This window comes from Rattus norvegicus, chromosome Y, assembly GCF_021556685.1.
Source record: "Rattus norvegicus strain SHRSP/BbbUtx chromosome Y, alternate assembly SHRSP_T2T, whole genome shotgun sequence".
In the NCBI taxonomy this organism is placed as follows: domain Eukaryota; kingdom Metazoa; phylum Chordata; class Mammalia; order Rodentia; family Muridae; genus Rattus; species Rattus norvegicus.
Genome location: NC_141555.1, coordinates 53,697,391 through 53,721,168, shown reverse-complemented (window position 1 = coordinate 53,721,168; position 23,778 = coordinate 53,697,391). Strand labels below are relative to the sequence as shown.

The 23,778-nt window shown below is 38.1% G+C and overlaps 1 long non-coding RNA gene across 1 annotated transcript in view; it reads right to left on the bottom strand.

Moving 5' to 3' along the window:
* Window positions 1-446: 446 nt before the first annotated feature.
* The window catches only part of LOC147998032 (uncharacterized), an 89,989-nt gene continuing 66,657 nt past the window's right edge, over window positions 447-23,778 (bottom strand). Inside the window, exons 6-7 of the long non-coding RNA XR_015647453.1 lie at window positions 16,859-17,057; window positions 447-745 (exon numbers count right to left, since the gene is read on the bottom strand). This is a non-coding gene — a long non-coding RNA (uncharacterized LOC147998032). The remainder of the gene's footprint in view (window positions 746-16,858; window positions 17,058-23,778) is intronic.

Below are 23,778 nucleotides of genomic sequence, written 5' to 3'. Positions count from 1 at the left end.
AAATCCTTAAAAATTGTTAACTCAATCTCTATGCTATCCACAGCAGAACATTAGGCCAATAAAATTATCAAGAGTTAATGAAGTCTAACACTCTTACTTTGATAATCTTCTGCAGACTTCGCTGTCTGAATGGCCTAGTTGGTGTACAGCTGCGATTGGATAAAACAGCTAGATTCCCAGTTCATGGCTCAATGTTTTCAATATCTAATCACATTTACCTTTACTAAATCATCTGTGTAAGGATTCTTGTTCTTTTAATTTAAAATTCAACATCTCTTAGCCCTGTAACTCTAATATGCCAGTAAAATCAGAAATAATATAATATAATATAAAATATATTATATACAATATATGACATATATATTTTTTCTCCCACTTTGATTGGGTGGGCACTCAATTCTAACAAATGTCCCACTGGCTCTACTACACAAAAAAGAAACAGATACGGTGTTTTGTGGACTATATTGGTATCTGGGATAATTGTTTTGTAATCATATTAGTTAACTAGACCTGTGTCAGTACTGCTGTATGACCTATCTAAAGATATATCTAAGATAAGTGTAAATGTTCCACACATGCTTTTTGGGGGTATAAAATTTCTTGACAGAGGAAATTGTTATCTCCTGCATTCTTATCAAAGAAACCCCAGTCCATCTTGAGATCCCAGATGAGGATATAGCAGGAGCTGATGATGCAAAAGATGACCACAGGTAAAAGAACACCATGGTGTCAGAGTGACTTCGTTCTGGAGAAAGAGGAGAGAAGAGGAAAAGGAAAGAAAAGGTTACTAGATTGAATTACAGTTCCTTAGTGAAGGTAGATTCTTCATAACACCATAAAGAAATCAAACTGTTAAAACAAACATCCTTAAAAGAATCCTTGTCAAACAATGGTTAATAACAAATATGACTTCTCTGATGTGCCTCAACAATCATTGAGCTACCAGTATACAAAATTATACAAATGTTTACTAGGGGTCTGTAGCATTTCAGTGTACTCTTTTGATGTCTAAACATGAAATTTAAACTTCTACCACAAGGTGACAGCTTAGGGTAAAAGATGGGGAGAAAAACAATGCAGAAACCACAGGAAGAGCCTGCACCACTTTCTCTCCAAGAGCATCTGGGGTGTTTTTAACTTTAGAGTATCCTTCACACACTGGATCATCAATGCTTACCCTTCAGGAGCACAGAGGACTCCAGAGAAAATGCTGAGAACACAACAGAGGTTGTGTCACTTACTTGCCCTTTATGTTTATGGAGCCGAGCTTCCCGCAAGCTACAGAGATACATGACATTCCCTCCACGCCTCCCCCAACTGAGGCATCACCCATTCAAAGGCTAATCTGTCTTTATGCTGGAAACTTTTGGCTTTATTCTGAGAACACAATAAAGCACATCAAATCAGAATAAAAACAATTTGTAAACATAGTCATACATTTTAAACTTTTTGGTTTTGAGTGCCATTTGCTTTCGGAAATCCTCCTATGGTTATTTCATTTGTCCCCTTGATGTTCACCAGTTTCAAGATATGGCTAGATAACCAATAAACTGGTTCTGAATTACCAGGAAAAATAATGGTGCACAGGATCTAACCTCAAAATGTTTTTTAATTTTGTCAGTTTCTCATACTGTCTCATGCATTCTCCACAATTTGTCCTATTAAACAAGTATTTACTGTTCATTTTATAGTTATTAATGAGGTGAGTATGGAATGATCCAAAGGTAACTGATAATTTGCTGGGTATCAGACATTTGCTACATAAGTGAAGCTGAGTTCAAATGAAGTACAAGGAGCTGCAAAAAACATTAAGGAGAATGGGAGTTTCCCACAGAAGAAAATGCACACCGGCAGCATTTGTGATATTTCTAGAAAAATAAATATACAATATTGTGAATGCTAGGAGGATAAAGTGAGGTCATTCAAGGTTGAAGACATTTTTGAAAAGGTTTTAGGTATGAAAGTGTGTTATGTTTAAAAAAAATGTTGTTTATATCTAGGGTTTATAAAACATAAAACAACACACAAGATAGTTTGTAACCACTTGAAATAACATTGGAAAAGACATAGGTTTTGATTTCTGAATGCCTTTTTGAACCTTAGGGTCATTATTTTATTCAAATAAATGCTCAGAAATTTACTGACACAAGAATTGCACAGTCAGAAAGAGCTGATACCTTGCAGGCCTAGAACAACTGGAGTCAGTATGTCTTATCTCATAAGATACATAACTGTTTGCTGACACAGTCATTATTAAACGGTAAGGCATATAAACTTACAGCTAGGTATATGTTAAAATAATAGACACTCAGAATGTATCACTTCTTCCTGGTGTAAACTCTTTTTCTCTACCCTTCGCAGGTTGCATATATTCTATCTGGATGATAGAAACACTGTGCATTGTTGGTCTACTGTATATCTTCTTTCAACTCCACATGCAACAGTAAGTGGCATAAAACTGCGTCTGATGGGAAAATTTATATCATGGAAATCAAGAAAGACTATAACAGAGTATTCCCAATCTGTACTCCCACCTCAGAGCTGGTTTATTAAATAAATATACACCAGCATATGACTTACTTAGCTTCCTTTAGACAGTTAGTATGAGGTAAAGGCAAGTGATCCTAATTGGATCTATCAAAAAAAGAAGAAAATAGAGGAAGAGGAGGAAGAAGAAAAAAGGATGAAGAGGAGGAGGAAGAAAAGAAAGAACAGAACAGAACAGAAAGGCTCTGTTTTGATAGGAAACAATCTCCAGGTTTAATTCACTGTGGTTATTTGAATAGGTTTGGCCAAACAGACTGAAGCCTGGGTCCAAAGAGAGTGGCACTATTAAGAGGTGTGGCCTTGTAGGAAGAGACAGCTTTATTTCTGATATGTTCATGCTAGGCCCACTGTAATATACAGTTTCCTTATGTTCCCTTTGGATCAAGATGTAGAACTCTAAGTTCCTTCTCAGCATCAGTCTGTCTCTTCTTTGTCATGCTTCACACCATGAAAATGTATTAAACTTCTGAAACTTGTAAGCCAGCTATAATTAAATGTTTTCCTTTATAAGAATTGCTGTGATGATATTGTCTATTCACAGCAATAAAGTACTCAGAAAGTCATAAGAATTTTCTTCATAAGCATATTGGTCTAAATATTTATATTAGAACACTGAATTTGAATTCTAAGTATGTAACAAAAAACTTGTTATCTAGCTATATTTGGATTTCTTCAGAGGTCAGTTAAGTAGTAGGACTTATCAGCTTCACGGGTAATTAAAACACGCTCACAACTTATCTACCAAGGTTTGCAAAAATAAAGCAAATTCAGGAATGGATTGATATCCAGTCTTCAATATTTAAAAAAATAAGATGGAAGATGCACATAGAGATTAAAAGACAAGATATTTGATGATAAATTAGCAACTTTCAAAATGAAATGTTTATGATAAGCCATGTAATCTACAAATTTTATTTCATTTTAATAATAGTAATAATAATAATAGTAATAATAGTAATAGTAATAAATTAACTAGCTTGCTAGTAAGTGAGGACTTGCACATAATAAAGACATATATCCAGTAAGTCATATGCTGGTGTTTGTCAAGTGAGCATAAGTAGTATCAAGTCTTATTACTTTATTAGTTAATGAAGAAATAAATATAAATTAATGTCAGAGGAAAGTATTAATACTGAAACAAAACACAGTATACTAATCTCCCTGCATTTCTTCATTTTTGGCTTGTCTTTATAATACAATTGTTAAGATGGTGTGAGCAGCTTCCTATTTCTAAGCCCATTTATTCTATGAAACTTGTAGGAGAAACACATTTAGTTGTACTGGCTTTTAAATATCTTCACAGACTATTCCAGAGTAGGTTATATTTTACGTCAGATATCAATGATGCACCCATGCTACATTTGGGACTCATTTTTTTATCTTCCCTATTTCCCTAATAAAGAATGTTCCTCCTTTAAGTCCTCCTCCTTCTTTGGTATTCAGAGGACATACTGGAAGGATGCTACCACCACTTTAGTCCAGCAATTACACCGTAATCTCTCTTGGCTTACCCTGCTAGTCCACTTTAGTAATAGTAAGGATCACAGAAAATCAAGTCATTGCTATTCTGCCAGAGGAGTCTCTTTCTTACTCATCTGCCATATTTGAAGCAGAATATATGGAACAAATTTATAGAACTGATATCTATTGAATTTAAAATAAAAATAAATTTCATATCAGTTGCTGAACAACAGCCATGATAGGAATGAAAGTGAAATAAGAAGGGAGAGGAGTGAAAGGTAGGAAACCAGAGCACCAAACAGCAACCCATCTCTTTTTGAAAGGTGCTTAATGGGGCAGCATGTGAAGGGTGTCTATCCTCTCAAAAGTCTCCTACTCTGATAATTAACACGTTGAAACCAAATTTAGATAAAAAGTTAAATGGGGCATACTTTGGAGTAAGCTGAATTATGCCTGAGGTTTGCGCATATGAAAATTTGCATTTATTCCTATAATCCCCCAGATCAAACTACTGATTTTTGAGATTACTACTGTTCTCTGAGAAATTAATAGGCAGAAAATCTGCAACATATAATAATGTAAAAGCTGTATGACCTCTGAAGAAATTATAGCCTGTACTCTGACTAATTATATGTTGCATGACATCCTCACAGTGACAGGCAGCAGCCGTGGGCACAGATCCAGCAGTCATGAGTTCATGACTCTCAGCAACTGGTAATCCCCAGTGCAAATACTCTGATATGTTGTCGGCTAAATGCATGAAATCCACTTAGACAGACCATATTCTCAATGCTCATGAATTACAGGACACAACTTTCTCAACCGTCAGAAGTATGGGTGCCTAGTCACTGGTCATCAGTGACTTTTAGTGCACATATGATTCCACATGGTACTCCTTAGGTGATGACCATCTTCATCTTTGAGTGTGAAAAGCAGCCATTCTCATTTTCATTCACAGTTAAAGATACGACAATCCGAGAGACGGGAGGTACAAAATAACTGGTTTTGATCTGAGTTGGAAGCCAGACTCTATCACTTCCCAACCTTATGGTTACAGGAGACTTGTACTCTTACATAATTGGATGTAGAATGTGGCTAACTAGTCCTAAGAATAAAAAAGGAAAAGTGAAATAGCAATTCTATTCCGAAAATTTGTACCTCAGAGCATGCTTCCCTGATCCCCTCTCACATTTAAAGTGAAAAGGAAGTCCTAGAAGTATGGAGTACGATTAAAAATATTTCGACGCAAAAATACTCAATAAAATTCTGGCAAACCGAATTCAAGAGCACATCAAAACAATCATCCACCATGATCAAGTAGGCTTCATCCCAGGCATGCAGGGATGGTTTAATATACGGAAAACCATCAACGTGATCCATTATATAAACAAACTGAAAGAACAGAACCACATGATCATTTCATTAGATGCTGAGAAAGCATTTGACAAAATTCAACACCCCTTCATGATAAAAGTCCTGGAAAGAATAGGAATTCAAGGCCCATACCTAAAAATAGTAAAAGCCATATACAGCAAACCAGTTGCTAACATTAAACTAAATGGAGAGAAACTTGAAGCAATCCCACTAAAATCAGGGACTAGACAAGGCTGCCCACTCTCTCCCTACTTATTCAATATAGTTCTTGAAATTCTAGCCAGAGCAATCAGACAACAAAAGGAGATCAAAGGGATACAGATCGGAAAAGAAGAGGTCAAAATATCACTATTTGCAGATGACATGATAGTATATTTAAGTGATCCCAAAAGTTCCACCAGAGAACTACTAAAGCTGATAAACAACTTCAGCAAAGTGGCTGGGTATAAAATTAACTCAAATAAATCAGTTGCCTTCCTCTATACAAAAGAGAAACAAGCCGAGAAAGAAATTAGGGAAACGACACCCTTCATAATAGACCCAAATAATATAAAGTACCTCGGTGTGACTTTAACCAAGCAAGTAAAAGATCTGTACAATAAGAACTTCAAGACACTGAGGAAAGAAATTGAAGAAGACCTCAGAAGATGGAAAGATCTCCCATGCTCATGGATTGGCAGGATTAATATAGTAAAAATGGCCATTTTACCAAAAGCAATCTACAGATTCAATGCAATCCCCATCAAAATACCAATCCAGTTCTTCAAAGAGTTAGACAGAACAATTTGCAAATTCATCTGGAATAACAAAAAACCCAGGATAGCTAAAGCTATCCTCAACAATAAAAGGACTTCAGGGGGAATCACTATCCCTGAACTCAAGCAGTATTACAGAGCAATAGTGATAAAACCTGCATGGTATTGGTACAGAGACAGACAGATAGACCATTGGAATAGAATTGAAGACCCAGAAATGAACCCACACACCTATGGTCACTTGATTTTTGACAAAGGATTCAAAACCATCCAATGGAAAAAAGATAGCATTTTCAGCAAATGTTGCTGGTTCAACTGGAGGGCAACATGTAGAAGAATGCAGATCGATCCATGCTTATCACCCTGTACAAAGCTTAAGTCCAAGTGGATCAAGGACCTCCACATCTAACCAGACACACTCAAACTAATAGAAGAAAAACTAGGGAAGCATCTGGAACACATGGGCACTGGAAAAAATTTCTTGAACAAAACACCAATGGCTTATGCTCTAAGATCAAGAATCGACAAATGGGATCTCATAAAACTGCAAAGCTTCTGTAAGGCAAAGGACACTGTGGTTAGGACAAAACGGCAACCAACAGATTGGGAAAAGATCTTTACCAATCCTACAACAGATAGAGGCCTTATATCCAAAATATACAAAGAACTCAACAAGTTAGACCGCAGGGAAACAAATAACCCTATTAAAAAATGGGGTTCAGAGCTAAACAAAGAATTCACAGCTGAGGAATGCCGAATGGCTGAGAAACACCTAAAGAAATGTTCAACATCTTTAGTCTAAGGGAAATGCAAATCAAAACAACCCTGAGATTTCACCTCACACCAGTGCGATTGGCTAAGATCAAAAATTCAGGTGACAGCAGATGCTGGCGAGGATGTGGAGAAAGAGGAACACTCCTCCATTGTTGGTGGGATTGCAGACTGGTAAAACCATTCTGGAAATCAGTCTGGAGGTTCCTCAGAAAATTGGACATTGATCTGCCTGAGGATCCAGGTATACCTCTCTTGGGCATATACCCAAAAGATGCCTCAACATATAAAAGAGACACGTGCTCCACTAAGTTCATCGCAGCCTTATTTATAATAGCCAGAAAATGGAAAGAACCCAGATGCCCTTCAACAGAGGAATGGATACAGAAAATGTGGTACATCTACACAATGGAATATTACTCAGCTATCAAAAACAACGAGTTTATGAAATTCGTAGGCAAATGGTTGGAACTGGAAAATATCATCCTGAGTGAGCTTACCCAATCACAGAAAGACGTACATGGTATGCACTCATTGATAAGTGGCTATTAGCCCAAATGCTTGAATTACCCTAGATCCCTAGAACAAACGAAACTCAAGACGGATGATCAAAATGTGAATGCTTCACTCCTTCTTTAAATGAGGAAAAAGAATACCCTTGGCAGGGAAGGGAGAGGCAAAGAGTAAAACAGAGACTGAAGGAACACCCATTCAGAGCCTGCCCCACATGTGGCCCATACACATACAGCCACCCAATTAGACAAGATGGATGAAGCAAAGAAGTGCAGACCAATAGCAGCCGGATGTAGATCTCTCCTGAGAGACACAGCCAGAATACAGCAAATACAGAGTCGAATGCCAGCAGCAAACCACTGAACTGAGAATAGGTCCCCTATTGAAGGAATCAGAGAAATAACTGAAAGAGCTTGAAGGGGCTCGAGACCCCAAAAGTACAACAATGCCAAGCAACCAGAGCTTCCAGGGAGTAAGCCACTACCTAAAGACTATACATGGACTGACCCTGGACTCTGACCCCATAGGTAGCAATGAATATCCTAGTAAGAGCACCAGTGGAAGGGGAAGCCCTGGGTCCTGCTAAGACTGAACCCCCAGTGAACTAGTCTATGGGGGGAGGGCGGCAATTGGGGGAGGGTTGGGAGGGCAACACCCATAAGGAAGGGGAGGGGGGAGGGGGATGTTTGCCCGGAAACTGGGAAAGGGAATAACACTCGAAATGTATATAAGAAATACTCAAGTTAATAAAAAAAAAGTAAAAAAAAAAAAAAAGAAGTGATTAAGAAATGAAAAAAAAAATATTTCGACGATAATGCAGGGAAATTATTTTAAACCATACATAGAGGTTAAGGGAGCAGCTCTGTGGTAGAGCAACACTCTGCCTGTGTGAGACCTGGACTTGACATTCACATCAAAAGAAAAAAAAAACCCAGCTGGCGGGGATGTGAGCAATGGGAACATTACTCCATTGCTGATGGGAGTGACATTTGGAGATTTCTCAGAAAACTGGCAATAGTACTAACCCAAGACATAGCTATACCAGTCCTGAGCATATTCCCAAAAGATGCTCCACCATCCCACAAACACTTCCTCAATTTTATTCACGATAGTCAGGAATTGAAAACAACCTAGATGACCCTCAACTGAGGGATTGATACAGAAGACTTGGTACATCTACAGAATGGACTACTATCCAACTATTAAAAAAAATACATCATGAATTTTGCAGACAAGTGGATGGAGAATATCATCCTGAGTGATGTAACCCAATCCCAAAAGGACATGCCTGGTATGTATTCACTAATAAATGATATTAGCCAGAAAACACAGGATACTCATGTTACATTCCACAGACCTAAAGAAGCTAAACAGGAAGGAAGGCACAATTGTGAACACTTCAAACTCACATAGAAGGGGAATAAAAATGTCATTAGAGTCAGATGGAGGGAGGGAACTGGGTGGAAGAGGGGATGAGAAGGGGAATGGGGGGAATTCATTAGCAGGTGTGGGGAGGAAAAGGAGGGATGGCCAAATGGACATGAGAATGAGTGTAAATCTGCAACTGACAGGGGTAGGGGTGGGCAACTCCAAGGTGAGACAGACCTGGGATAAGGGAGTTGACCAAGGTCAATGGGAGCATCCTTAGCTGTGACTCACAGCACTGGGGATATGGTACCCAAAGAGGACACTTCCTGTAGCCAAGGCAGAAACCTTGGTGAAACAAGAGAGACACCATCCCATCCATGAAACTTGACCCAAAATCTATCCTGTCGTCAAGAAATGCAGGGACAGGGGATGGATCAAAGGCTTAGAGAATGGCCAACCAATAACTGGCCCAACTATAGATGCATCACATGGGCAAACACTAATCCCTAACAGCATTAATGAGTGTCTGTTATGCTTACATACAGGAGTCTAGCATGGCTGTTCCCTGAGAGTCTCCACCGAGCAGCTGACTCAGACAGATGTAGGTAACCAAAGGAAAAGAGTTGTCAGAACTTGAGGACTCTTATGTAAGAATTAGAAGGAAGAATTTTGGGACCAGAAGGGGAGTGGAACACCATACAAAGACCAACAGAAGCAACTCATCTGGATCTTTTAGGCTCTCAGAGACTGAATCACCAATGAAAGAACATACCCAGGTTAGACCTAGGCCTCCCTGCACAGAAGCAGCCTGGACTTCATGTCGGTCCTGAACATCTTGCGGTGGGTGTTCCCAAAAGCTGTTGCCTGCATGTAGGATATGTTCTAACTGGGCTGGCATGTCAGGTTTCAGGAGCAGTGGATATGCCTAGTCTTTTAGAGACTTGATGTGTAAGGGTTGGGGGATATCCAGGAAGAACCCTACCTAGTCAGAGGAGAAGGGATTGGGGAATGCGGAGAAGGAATGTGTGAGTCAGTGATGAGGAGGGGGCAGTGGGCAGGATGTAAAGTGAATTAAGTTAAAAAAATAATAATAAAGGGGGAAAAAACCCTAAGTGGTAGTGTCACATATCTTTAATCCCAGCACTTAGGAGGCAGAGGCAGGCAGTATATAACTGATAAGTGGGTTCAATATAATTCTAAAATTAGGAAAAGAAATTAAAAGAGGCAAAACAACCAGGAAACGAATAGTAAGGCAGGGGGAATCTGTTTACCAAATTGAGATGTAATATGCAGTTCCAGTATTGGCAAACACAAAACACAAATGAAGAATCTAGGAATGGACACCACAGCCCCCAAAATGCCTAATTGATCTTGAAAGCTGACGTTCAATAGAGCAGAGACAGCTCTTTTCAATAACACTAGTGTTACTCAAACCTGACAGCCAGATATAATAAAAATTTGACTATTTCAAAACATACATAGAAATTCAATCAAAATAGATCATGGACTTACCTGTAAAACAAGAAAATAGGACACCAATTAAAACGTGAAGACCGAGATAAAAAAAAAGAAAAGAAAAAAAAAAAAGAAAACTTCAGACCAAGGCCTTGGTAAAGAGTCTTCATACAAGGAAATATTGATAAACTAAACTTTGATTGTTAAAGGCCATGTTAGGAGGAAAAGCAGCAGCAGATGTTTCTTTGTGTAGCCCTGGCCAACTTGGAACTCTCTGTAGACCAGACTGATTTGAAACTCAGGGATACACCTGCCTCCACTTCCCTAGTGCAGGGATTAAAGGATGGGCCACGACTGCATGACTGGGGTAATATTTTTTTTTATAAAAACTACCAGATTTTAAAAACTACCAGATGAATTCTACCTAATATGTAAAGAACTCAACAAATTAAAAAAAAAAAAACTAATAGGAAATTCAACCAAGGGTGGATTGAAAACATACACTGATAATTCATCAAGAAACATGAAATTCCAAATGAAACGACTAAATTCCATTTAATCATCTAGCAGTCTGGCACATGTGCTTGCAAATTGCTCTACAGAGTGACAGATGAAAACTGAAGCGACCTCTGATATACTGAAGTTGTCCAGAAGTGTGCTAAAAAGTAGACAAAGCTCCTTTCTGGGACTGGGTCAGTGTTTGAGATGGCTGGCTGTTCTTCCAGAGGACCCAGGTTTAATTCCCAGCATCCATATGTTTCTTCACGACTACCTAAAACTCCAGTTCCAGAAGTTTCCATACCCTCTTCTGACTTCTAAGGACATCAGGCTCACACATGGTGCAGACATACATGCATGCTCAATGTTCACATTCATAAAAATATTAAGAGGAAGAGAGAGACATTCTCTAGTATTTCACTTGTGCTTTCTACATGTTTCTGTCACACCATGGAGCTCAACCAACCAAACTCAGACACAGGAGTCTTACACAGAAGGTAAACCTTACAGGAAACAAAGGAACTGTATTTTACACTTGTAAACCTATAATGTAGATGAGTGCCTCTTTCAGTGTAGCACAGTTCATATGGTAGCAAAGTAAGCCAGTCCTACTCTGTCTATATTTCCAAGGCCATGTTCCAGCTCTTGACATACCAAGGCTTTTCACTCAAATGTTTCTTTAAAATTATTTCTGGCAGAGGACTTGGTTAAATTGAAAGAGGGAGGTAATGAAACCTTACTGTAGGCAATGAAAAATTATGTGGGGGATTAATAAGAAAAAAATTAGAACCTTTTAAGTAGTGTTTGTTTGAAGAGGAAGACTTGGGTGGGGAGGTTTTTGATACAGGGTCTTACTATGTAACTTTGGCTGTCCTCAAACTCAAAATCCTCCTGACTCAGGCTCTCAAGTGCTGGGATTACTGGGCTATACCCCCACACCCAGCTGTGAAGTTCTTGATATAGGAAACAGAATAGTGTTTGTGTAAGTGTCAGGGAAAAGAAGGACCACCCAGCAGTTTCTACACTTTGTACAGTTTTCTTTGCTTTAGTCTTTCTGTACCAGAAATGAGATATGTTGAGTAGGTTATAATATTTCACTTTATTTGGTAAATGTTGATTCCCCTTGTGTAAACACGTAAAATTTTTGCTTTTAAAGAAGATAAGCTCTTTGATCTCCTTTAAAACCATTAAAAAATATGTACCAAGCACTGAGAAGCCTGCCTGAATCAAATGCAAATGCTGTTTCGATGAAATATTAGGTGATGACTAGATTTTTCTTTTCCTTTCCACTAAATAGAACGGAAGCAATATTTTACTGTATGAAACAAATTTTCTTTCCATATTTCAATGAAAACCATATACTGCATACTATTCAGGGTATCACTGAGGAGGCCAAGGTGTAGCTGAGTATAAGGATATGCTTAGCATGCTCAAGGCTTTATTGTAAATCCCCAACATGTGTATGTGCAATGTGTGCACATTTTTGTCCACTACATTTTAAGATATATATATATATGACATGTTTTATTTATTAGCATAATAGCCAACTTCCTAATTTTTTTCAATACTTCCTTTAAAATGTATTTTATTGGGGCAGGACAGATGGCTCGATGTTAAGAGCACTGGCTGTTCCTCTAGAGGATCCGGGTTTAATTCCTAGGACTCACATGGCAGCTCACAGCTGTGTGCAGCTCCAGTTCCAGAAGAATCTGGAGAGAGAGAGAGAGAGAGAGAGAGAGAGAGAGAGAGAGAGAGAGAGGTATAGATACACACACAAATGGTATTTTGTTTCAAATGTGTTCATGAATGAAATATGAATCTTTGAACACAGAGATTGGCTGCTAGCTGAATTCTTTTGTCTCCAAATATCAATGATAGCAAATAACTAATATCAAATATGTTTATTTTTAATATAACAAAAGAGGCCAAATAAATATTATCATAACTACTCTTCCTAAATAGGGTGCCTAAATGCTCACCCACAATGATTCTAAGTGCAGAGTTAATGCATCCACCTCTATCTTAACAAATCATGCAGCATAAAATAAAAACAACCACTTCACTGTATCAATTTTGAAAGTGCACTTAATACAGTGCTGTTACTATGGTAACCCAGGCAGACTAGTTCTTTGAAAGAATCACATCAGAGTCTAAAGAAGATCATGTCATGGTCTTTTACTCTTCTTTCCTCACGAATGTTTCTTTTGCAAAAGCCTCAATAGAACAATATCTACATAATTAGTCATTTTGTCTACCTTCTTTTGTCCCAGTAATTATTTCTAAAGACTTTGTTTTTTTAGGACACTATCCAGTAAAATAACCTAACTAGGTCTGGGGCAATGGCTCAAATGGTAGGGCATCAGCCTAGCAAACTGATGCCCTGAGTTTGATGTCCATCACCACATAATACTGGTTGTTGTTGTTGCACATTACTGTAATCCTAGCTCTTAAGAGGGAAACAGAAAGAAAGGAGTAGGAAGTTCAAAGTCAAGTTTGCTACATAATGAATTTGAAGCTAGTCAGACCTATGTGTGGCCTAGCCCTGTCTTTTTTTAATTTTTATGTGAGACTTGTAATTTTTGTTTTGTTTTGTTCTGTTCTGTTCTGTTTTTTGTTTTCTCATTCAAGACAGTGCTTTTCTGTGTAACTCTGGCTATCTCAGAATTCACTCTATAGACAAGGGTGGACTTAAACTCAAAGATCTACCTGCCTCTGTTGGGATTAAACGTATGTACTGATACCTCCTGACATGAGACCCAATCTTAAAGAAAGAAAAAAGGAAAGAAAGGAAGGAAGGAAGGAAGGAAGGAAGGAAGGAAGGAAAGAAGGAAGGAAGAATGGAAGGAAGAAAAGAAGGAAGGAAATGAAACCTGAACACAATTCAACGACAAAATTTTGCCATGCCAAGTTCTAGACTTTTTGGTACAAAAATGATTTATGTGTCCGATATGCAGCAATATTCAATTTTTTAAAAAAAAACTTTTTGATATGATCAACAAAATTAATAAACGGCTACTCCATTTTTCTCTCCAGGGCATTCATGCAGCAAGCACACCTATAAAGTCTATACCATGTTTTCAGGACGATTCTTACAATGATTCTGTGAAGTAAATAGGTATAGGTATTATTATCTCCACTTTAAAGATATAGCTATGTGTAAGACAAAACAGCCGTGACAAATGGGGTCAAGGGAAACAGAAGAAGGAAACATAATTACCCCTTACACTGCCAGGTGAGACTGGATGAGCCCTGTGGCTCAGTGACCACATGGCACACCACACTCAGGATCCTGAGCAAGAGCCTGGTATCAAAAAATAAAATTAAGGAGCGAGACAGGGTTACTCACTTCTGTAAACCCAGAACTTCAGTGGATATGGCAGGAGGACCAGACCTTCACGGTCATTCTCAGCTGCATGTCGTCTGAATGTCATCTTTTATCTGTGGTCTTGCAGGATGTGTGAGAGATTTGTGCTAAGGGTTTTACTGATCACTGCTCACAAAAAATAGTATAATAGAAGCCTTTCAAAAATATTTGGTTTTAAACCTCCACAAATTTACCACTTTAACCATTCCTTAGGATATACAGTTAAACAAAGCTCTATTATTTTAAATCAGATATAAGGAAATAATAATAATGTAATCTCACATTGTTTTGTTTTTGAGAAAAGAATATATTTACTATCAGTTTACATACATATGCAGTAGATAAGTAATCAATGCATCAAATATATTAATGTAAAACTCTACCACATTAACCTATAGTTAAATAGGAAATATATATATTTATTAGTACAGAACTGCTTCATTTATAAATAAATTTGCTGGCTCAAACTTCTGTTCACATTCCCTAGCCCCCTGTGATACTGGGGACAAAGCATCCATTTCCTCATAAGCCAACTGTTCAAACACAGAGGTCAGAAAACAACCTGATGGAGGCAGGTCTTTTTTCTCTACCATGGGTGCTCAGGGACTGAACTCAGGCTGTCAAGTTTTGCTTCAGGTGCCTTTACTTGTGAAGCAATTTGCTGGCCCATCCCAACCTTCATTGTATTTCTTCTTACATCGTGCTAAGGAATGACCACAGAGCTCCATGAATGACAGGTAAGCTATATTATTTATTTTGAGACAGGATCTTATTATGTTGCCAAGTTTTTCTGAACTCACTCTGTAAATAAGACAGGCCTTTGACTTGTAATCCTTTTGTGTTGTTAAAGTTCTTTATGTAAACATAAGTTCCTCAAGGCTGAGTCTCAATGCTGAGCTTCGTGATTGTAAACGGTGTGAAGACCCTAAGCCGACTTCCTTAGACTGTCCCTTTGAAAGTCACTCACTGTTCACGCCTGAGTCTGAACATGCCTGTGACTATCCAAATCTGTCAAATGTGTTCTCTGTGTGTGGGGAGCTTGGCATCAGTGTCTTCCCAGGCATTTTCTACCTTATTTTTTCAGACAAGGTCTCTGATTGAACCTGCAGCTCAATGACACCATAATATGACTGGAAAGCAAGTCACACTGTCTATCTCCCCAGAGTTGGAGTTATAGGTGTTTGCTGCCTTCCACAGCCTTTACATGGGTGTTAGGGACCAAATTCACTACAGCCCTAAAATGTATGCTTAGCAGGGCACCAGCCCTTACCAATCTGAAAGCTAAACATGTGACCAGACATCACAGATCTACACAGAGTTCCCCTTGTTTTGCTGCAGCCTGCTTATTTGCAGTGACCACCAATGTGATAAATGCACTGATTTATGTTTTTTTTTTCTGTATCAAATAAAATATTATGTGATCACCTCCAGTGGTTATAACCTGAGTCTGTGCTCCCAGGCTACGAGCACTTAGGTTTTCCTCAAGAATTAACTATCTCTTATTTCCTGGGGTGAGTGCTGTATTTTGTGTCAATAGCACCTACCAGCAATTTTAACTTCCTAATGAATATATTACTAGTATAATTTATCCCAATACTCATTTATATCTGAGACAGGATGCAGATGTTTCTGATTATTTAGTAAAAGAAGCCATATAGCATCTTTTACCAAATCAACTGTCAATTCTATGAATCAAGGTGCATACTGGTGTTGACTACTGGCATTCCTTAGGAGGAACTAAAATTATGGAATTCATGGGGATGTGTTTCCTTCACTGAGGTACTAAATTAAATTCTATCACTTAACAAGAATGGATACATTTTCAATACTATTCTAGCATTGACCCTATGTCATAATATGAATGTTCAGGGACACCAATATCATGGTACTAACAGTGCCCTCATCTGACATAGCATCAGATACATGTTAGAGCAACAGTAGTTTTGTACTTCTGAATATGTCTCCCAATAGAGCCACACAGAAAAGGTTACTGAGAACAATTTACGTGAGTATTTAAAAGCACTTTACTAATCTGCATTAGTCACAGCTCTTTGCACTGTATAAGGTGTGGGCTGATGCCCTGTACTCAGCAGACAAAGAAGGAATGCATTTTAGTGCAAGGATGGGATATCACTGATTGACAGTTCTTGGAAAAAGGTTAAAAATTCAAAAGGAGCGTCTGCATTTGGTTCTGAACTTAAAAGCTTTTTTTTTTTCTATTCCCAACAGAAGAGCAGTAGCAAGTCATAGCAGGATGCCTTGGAGATGAGAAACAGGAGCGATCAGAGAACTCAATTTGCAATTAAATGGACTGTAAACAATTCTTACAAGTTCATCAAAGAAAATGATTAAAAATAAACTTGGTTGCGAGAGGGATTTTTATGCACCTAACCATTTCTTAACCTCATTAATAAACAAGGAAATTTCAACCTCCCCAAACCCCCCAAGAAAAAATTAACAACAAAGTGCTCAAAAAAAAAAAAACACTCTAATGAACTAAATTAAAACCCCAGGCAGCTATACGTTTACAGCCACTGAGCAACAGACAGGATGAAACAGCATCACAATTCTTACCAACTGACTGCAAGTCTTACTGATAATAACTGCTAATTGAAATGAGATAAAAAACTGTATTCAAGGCTAAACTGAGATAACCCGGGTCTGGAGCCTCAGCAGAACCAACAGCAGGGATGGCAGAGTCCAGGGCAACAGATTGCAGTAGTAAGGGCTCAGATGGGAGACCTCAGCCTACCTTTGTGGGTGCTGTAAAGGGCTGGAAATGTCACGATGAAGAAAGTCGTAGAGTATTTGCCAGGCAGCATTTACTGGATGAGGAAAGGCTCTTCTTGTGTCACAGTACCAGCACAGGCACTGAATGAAATAAAGCCAAGCAGGAATGCACTGAACAGTGGCTCGCACTCTGTATGTATATCTGTGGCAAAATTCTGGTTCTGTGAAGATTTCAAAGAAGAAGGAAAACAATATCACAATTCAAATAAATTAACTGTTCATACCATTTAGTCTCACAGTACAGGTAACCATCAACATATCCGTAAAACCCTAACCCGTGGGTTCACAGTCACTTTCTCCTAGGCAGACACCGCTTGCTCGACCTCTTTAGTGGATGAGAAACCGGAGAAGCTGAGGTGACTACTGGGCAATGTTTTTTTGATTTCTGAATATCCTAGAACCAATTCAAACAATTTTGTACTTTTTTCAGTTGTAATAAAATTATAGGAAAAGAGTCTATGAATAAAAGGAAGAAAAGCACATGCTTTGTTCTATGACTTTAAACATAGGAAAATGTAGAAATATCACGGGTACTGAGACAACTTTGTAAGTGGCAAGTTACTATAAACATACACCCAGAGCACGCTCTCTATGGCCTCCTCATAATCATAGAATGCTTATGGCTCATTATTGTTTTTTATTGCTGCTCTGCAGTAATTTTTATTTTGGGGACAGGATTACATTTATGCACCCCAGGATGACCGACCACCCTATGGCTTCAGCCTCCCTTGCAGGGATTGCAGGGGCGTGGTGGCCTGCCACACCCAATTTATCATGATCTTTTCTGAGTACAAGCTAGATCTGTCTCCATTAGATCTTTGTTATTAATGCAGAATTCCTAACTAAATGAACTTGGCATCACCTAAGCATGAGTAAAGAGACAGAAGAAGGTCAAGACTTCTGAATTGACCAGGATGTTCTTTCTCACAGCATCTGACATGATTCTAAGCAATCAGTACATGGACCACTGGCACCTACAATGGCATCCTGAGCATTTCTATGAGGACAAGTTGCTGGCACTCTAGCAGTTGTGATACAGCTCCCAACACATATGAAGGTTGAGAGATTACTGCTGAATTCTTTAAGTGTAAGTTTTAGATATATTGGCAAGTGGTTGACTAAAATCATAACACAACCTAAAAGCCAAATAAATGTTTTCAGATAAGGAGATTGCTAACAGGGTGACAAACACATTTAATTAGATGTGCAATGCTGTTGGATGAGTTTTCATCATGACCTTTACTGGCATAGTTATCATTCCCAATAGTTCTTTGTTAATGCTGGCAATTCACTAGTGTGAATACAAAATTATACACTAACTTGTGGATCATTTGGCAACCAGCCCGCCTCTCATCCCATTTTAGTTCTAATTGTTAAAACAGATCATATATTCCAGGTCCATGTGAATCACTGACAGGCTGATCATCTGATCAGCCAACCAGAAATTTTAAAAGCCTACCTAATGGAAGGGAGCAGTAAATACTGGAAACTGAGAAAAAGAAAGGAAAAAAATGAGAAAACATAGAAACAGTTCTCTAGTTCAAGGCTGACCATTCAGAGTGACTGCTGGTAAAAAGGAAACCAATAAATCACACAGATACACAAAGCTCAGACAACGAGGGTGGGTAAAGTAGTAAAGTAGGAAGGAGTTGAATGCAAAATTGGAAGGTAAACAGTGGATGAGTGTGTGGTTGTTGTTGAGGAAAGCAGGAAGGAAGGGGAGGGAGAATATGCTAGCCATAGTGGTTCGTTCCTGTAGGCCTTCACTTAGAAGGCTGAGGCAGCAATGCAACAAGTTTGAGGCTAGTCTGTGCTACGGAGTAAGACCCTTTCAAGAAAAAATAAGTGACGGAAGCACAATAGGCAACCTGTTCTTAGGGTACAAAGCATTTGCTGGACAGGGGAGCACTTGGTTGACTACAAATCTCTGCTTTGCCTATAAAAGACAGGAAGGGCCAGACAGTGGGGGCTCATGCCTCTAATCCCAAAACAGGGAGGAAGAGGCAGGCAGATCTCTGAATTGGTGGCCAGCCTGGTCTACAATGTGAGTTGTAGGCAGCTGCACAGAAAAACCCTTTCTCAGAAAATCAGGGAGAGAAAAACAGGCAGGGAGTGTGATCATCTAAGGCCTGTTGCATTCTCTAAACTAAATTACACTCTTAGAGCATTGGGTTTCAAGCCCAGGGTCTTATGCACATGATGTATGCACTCTACCACTTGACTGCACCCACAGACTATATAATATTGATTTCACTAATGAAATGGTAATGACTGTGTTCGCCTTAAAATTTCCACAAAAATCACATCTGACCACTATTCTGAATATAATGATAAATCTTTTAAGCAACTAACTCATGCAATATATTCCCTTAGAGTTTATTGAATGGTATAGCTCAATTCTTATAACAATTCTCTTAAGGAGAATAGGTTGAGACAGAACTCACTATGTAGCTCAGGCTGACCTCTAACTTGAAATTCTCCTGCCTAAGTGCCAGGATCATAGTGTGTAACATCACTCCAAACTATGTCAATGGCATGTTTGCTGCTTTAGAGACATTAAGGGAGTTTTACTTTTGCTACTGTGAATGCTATCTTTTGATCAGGAAATTTTCATAGTACATTATTGAGGAATGAATATGTAGGTACAGTGACCATTATGAAATCAATTTCTCTGTCACAAGTTTAAGTTTTACCATAGGCTCCTGGAGTACAGCACCCTGGGCCCCATCACTGTTCTAACTGTAGGACTTGCTGTACCTTTTACTTCAAATTACAATACTAATTTTCCAATGTTCACTTCATTTTCAAGAGGCATATTTGTCTTGCTTCAACGGTTGCTTGCTCTCTTCTAGCCCTTTTCATATTTGTTTTAACAGACTTGATTATTATTATTCAGATTTACTCTTCGGATTACCACTAATGGCCTTCTTAAATCTCCTGTCCTCCTGGCTTTCATTCAGATTTCTATTTTCACACTAATTTAAACTATTACTAACCACTGTGACTCGTCAATACCTCCACATCCCTCTAATCTTTTTAAATCAAATATCTTGTGCGAACTGAGTGACAAAAGCACACTTCAACATCTGTCTAGGTCCAGGGCATCTAGGACTATTGGAGTAGAGATATGATAAGTCCATAAAAACTATTTTAGAAAAAAAGGAGGTTCTGAGGTACCCTGGGTGAAGTCACTTACTTTTATAGGTTTTCTGGCTTCTGAGCTGCTGCTTGTAGCCCAGCCAGAAAGTCTGGAATTAGATGCCCAGAACCACAGTACCTTGGTCAAGGTCAGAATCCTAAGGGAGGTGTGTGGAATGGAAACTGACTCTCAATACTATTATTGTTATCAGACAGAGATCCATAAATGGACCCAGAACTTGGTTTTTATTTTCCAAAATTATTCAGTCCCTCTTTTTTGATATGAACAGGGTGGCCAGTAACAGTTTGCCTGCATTGCCTTTGGATTGATTAACTTTAAAAACATTCTATAAAATATAGATGAGTGTCTGAGTTTTCTCATTGGAAGAGAGTTTCTTTGTGCTCTATTTGTATTGTTCACTGGATCTTAAGGAAACGCTTATCATAACTCTGGATAGAGGCTCTTTACTCAGATCTTTTCTTCCCAAAGGAGAAAGATCAGAGGTTACCTGTAGGAAAATAATTGCAGGAGATGCACATTCTGAAGCCATATTCGACTGTTGAGGACACAAGGAACTTAATTGGATCAATCCTAGGTATGCAATGAGATACTTCGGGAGAAGAAGAGGAAAGGGCACTTGGGCATGGCTGATGCACAGCATGATGTCATCAATACTAAAAAGAAAGAGGGTTGGTGTAGTTCTTCCTTATGTTAATAAATGTGTATAATTTTTTTAATGTTTTTTCTCTCCACGCATGGTTACGGAAAGATTGACATAATTTATTTATTATTATTTACATTTTAAATGTTATTCCCTTTCTCCGTTTCACCTCCAGGAACAAACTATCCCATCCCTCTTCCCCTGATTCTATGATGGAGCTCCTTATACACATACCACCTACTCCCTACAACCTCCATTCCCTGACATTCCCCTACCCTGGGACATTGAGACTTGACAGGACAAAGGACCTCTCCTTCCAAGTCCATCCTCTGCTACATATATGGCTAGAGTTATAGGTCAATCCCTGTGTACTCTTGGGATTGTAGTTTGGTCCCTGTTATTTCCTGGGGGAAGGATATTTTTAAAGTTGTCACAGATATAATTTTAAGGAAACAGGTGCAAAGCAGAGAGGAACATGTTGTTATAAACATAAGCACACATCTATGGAAGGAAACTAATTAGAATGTCCAGTAGTTCTTATGATGCCCAGCCATACTTCTCCAGATTTCCAGTGTTTTTTTGTCACTGAACTCAGCCATTTAACATTAAAGGAAGGCCATTCTAACTCAAAGAATCCATACACACATCCTTGTCTTTATAAGTCTTCAGGAAATAATAAAGATATTATCCCCAAGGAGAGAACTGCTTATTAGTTTTAATAAAAATTCTCAACTCACAATGACAAACAACAGAATGTTCAGAAGAGACAGAGATAGACAACACATAAACAAATGTATATAAGGAGACAATTAATGGTGGCTACAACACAATCATACACTTCCGAAAAGGGTCATTTGGAGACATCTCACTAGAATCTTGATGTCTGTTACCAGAAGTAAAAAAATGGCCATCACTATGTTCAACAGAAGGTGTTATATCGAGTAGTGAAGTGGCAAGATAAATGACAATTTCTATAGGCAATTTAGACCAGGGTATCACAGGTGAATGAACAACTCTGTTGAGTTTCTTTGTCTTGGTTCCCTGTTGAATGCCTCAGGTTGCACTTTGAAAGAATTCTTCAGATATCAGGGTCATAGTCCATGATAAAATGTATAAGTTGCTCAAACTGGTTACAATTTCAAAAAGACAAATCTAAGGCTTCCCGATATTACAGGGTAAAATCGACAGACACCTCAGAATGACCAAAGCTTGGAGGAAAACATTTTCAATAGACTAACTCCAAATGCAAATTGCCAGATTGAGTTTTAAAGACACATATCCTGTTTGGCTATTGAAGGGGGAAACAAGAAAGCAGTCTAACAAGAGTCAAGAACATGTGGTTAGCTATGTCATCTTCTCAGTTTCTAAAAGAAAGTTGGGTGTTCTGCCATAAAACTTATCAGGCCAGGGGGTAGAATCACGAAACAGCTTGAGCTTAGAAAAGATGGAGGGATGTTTGTCCTCATAGCCAATGTGAAAAGATAATAGACAAACTAATGCAGAATGACAAAGGGTGCAAAACCACCAGGCATGGAGATTGGTATCTAATGAAGTGCTTCTAATGGGTGAAGAAAATAAAACAGGGTAGTGAAGAAGGTATTTATAAATATAACCTAAGGTTGTATTTACACATGGTTGTCTAAATAACCATAACTAGTTGTAGAAAATGATTAATAATTGAAATCAATAATTGCTTCGTATTTTGTTAACAAAGTGTTTCTATAGATTTTTGTGTTTTCTTTCATCAATTACTGTACCATGCAATATAATAACAATTAGGACAATACAATCATTTTCATATTCATTTCAAATTTGAGATAATAAAGAGTGCCATAAATCCCATTTCACCTATTCTAAATCTATAACATGTTTGACATTGTGGAATTGATAATTATATCGCATTCAGTATAACTATGACCTGGTTTAATATATAATTCGTTTCGATTTGTATGTAGCATCATTCTACTATATCAAGGTACCATTATAATCTGGTCATTAATTTCATTTACAAATTATTCACAATATAAGGAAGTATGATGTTGTCTCAAGTTGACAAGAAGTAGACTCGTGATGGCTAATTTGGTTGCCTACTTGACTACAACTGGAATTATATAAAACCATAAAATAATGGGCATATCTTTGAAGAACTTCTGCTTTCATTCAATGTGACAAGATCTACTTCTAGTCTGAATATGTAAAATACAAAAACACACATTGAATCCAGATATTTAATTCTGCTACAAAGTGAGCAATTCCTTCTATTGGAAGCCTATATGAGGACATGGAAGAAAGAGGTGTTTGTTCTTATCTTGCTTGTTCTGTCTTGATAGAAAGTTTATTTCATTACTGGCATTAAATCTTAATTTAAAAGAATTCCAAAACCACAGAAGACAACTTAAGACATCATTCTTGGTGATGGAGCAACTATAAGATTCTTGAACTTAACTTTCACAGCCAGTCATTGTTGGATTAACTGGACCAGAGACTGTAAGTCACTCAAATAAATCTCTCCTCACCCCATATGTCCACAAACCAATACAGGCACACACACACACACACACACACACACACACACACACACACACACACACATATACATATATATATATATATATATATATATATATATATATATATATATATCAGATCTATACTTCTCTATCTGTTCATCTACCTACCATGATACCTAGATACCTAGACATATAAATAGACACAAACATTAATGTTAGGTTGTGTCAAATTGGTATAGACCCAGGATAGAGTAGGTGCCTCCAACCAAGTCACAGGGATTTGGTGCTTAATTCTTCTCAATCCAAGATATCTGTTACTGCTGTGGAAGCAAACTTCCTCCATAAATAGTACTCAGTTAAACAGGACATAAACAAAACTGTGCGAGAGTTTATAGGTATCTTAAGAAAAAAGATAAAGAATGCCAATAAAGAATTTTGGTTTCAATTAAACTTCATGCATTTAGACTCCGTCTTTAGCACTATGTTTCACGGCTCAATACTCTACTTTTTTTTCCCTGAGGCCTACATGCACAATGGACAACCAGGAAGACACTGCTTCAAGCACTTGCCAG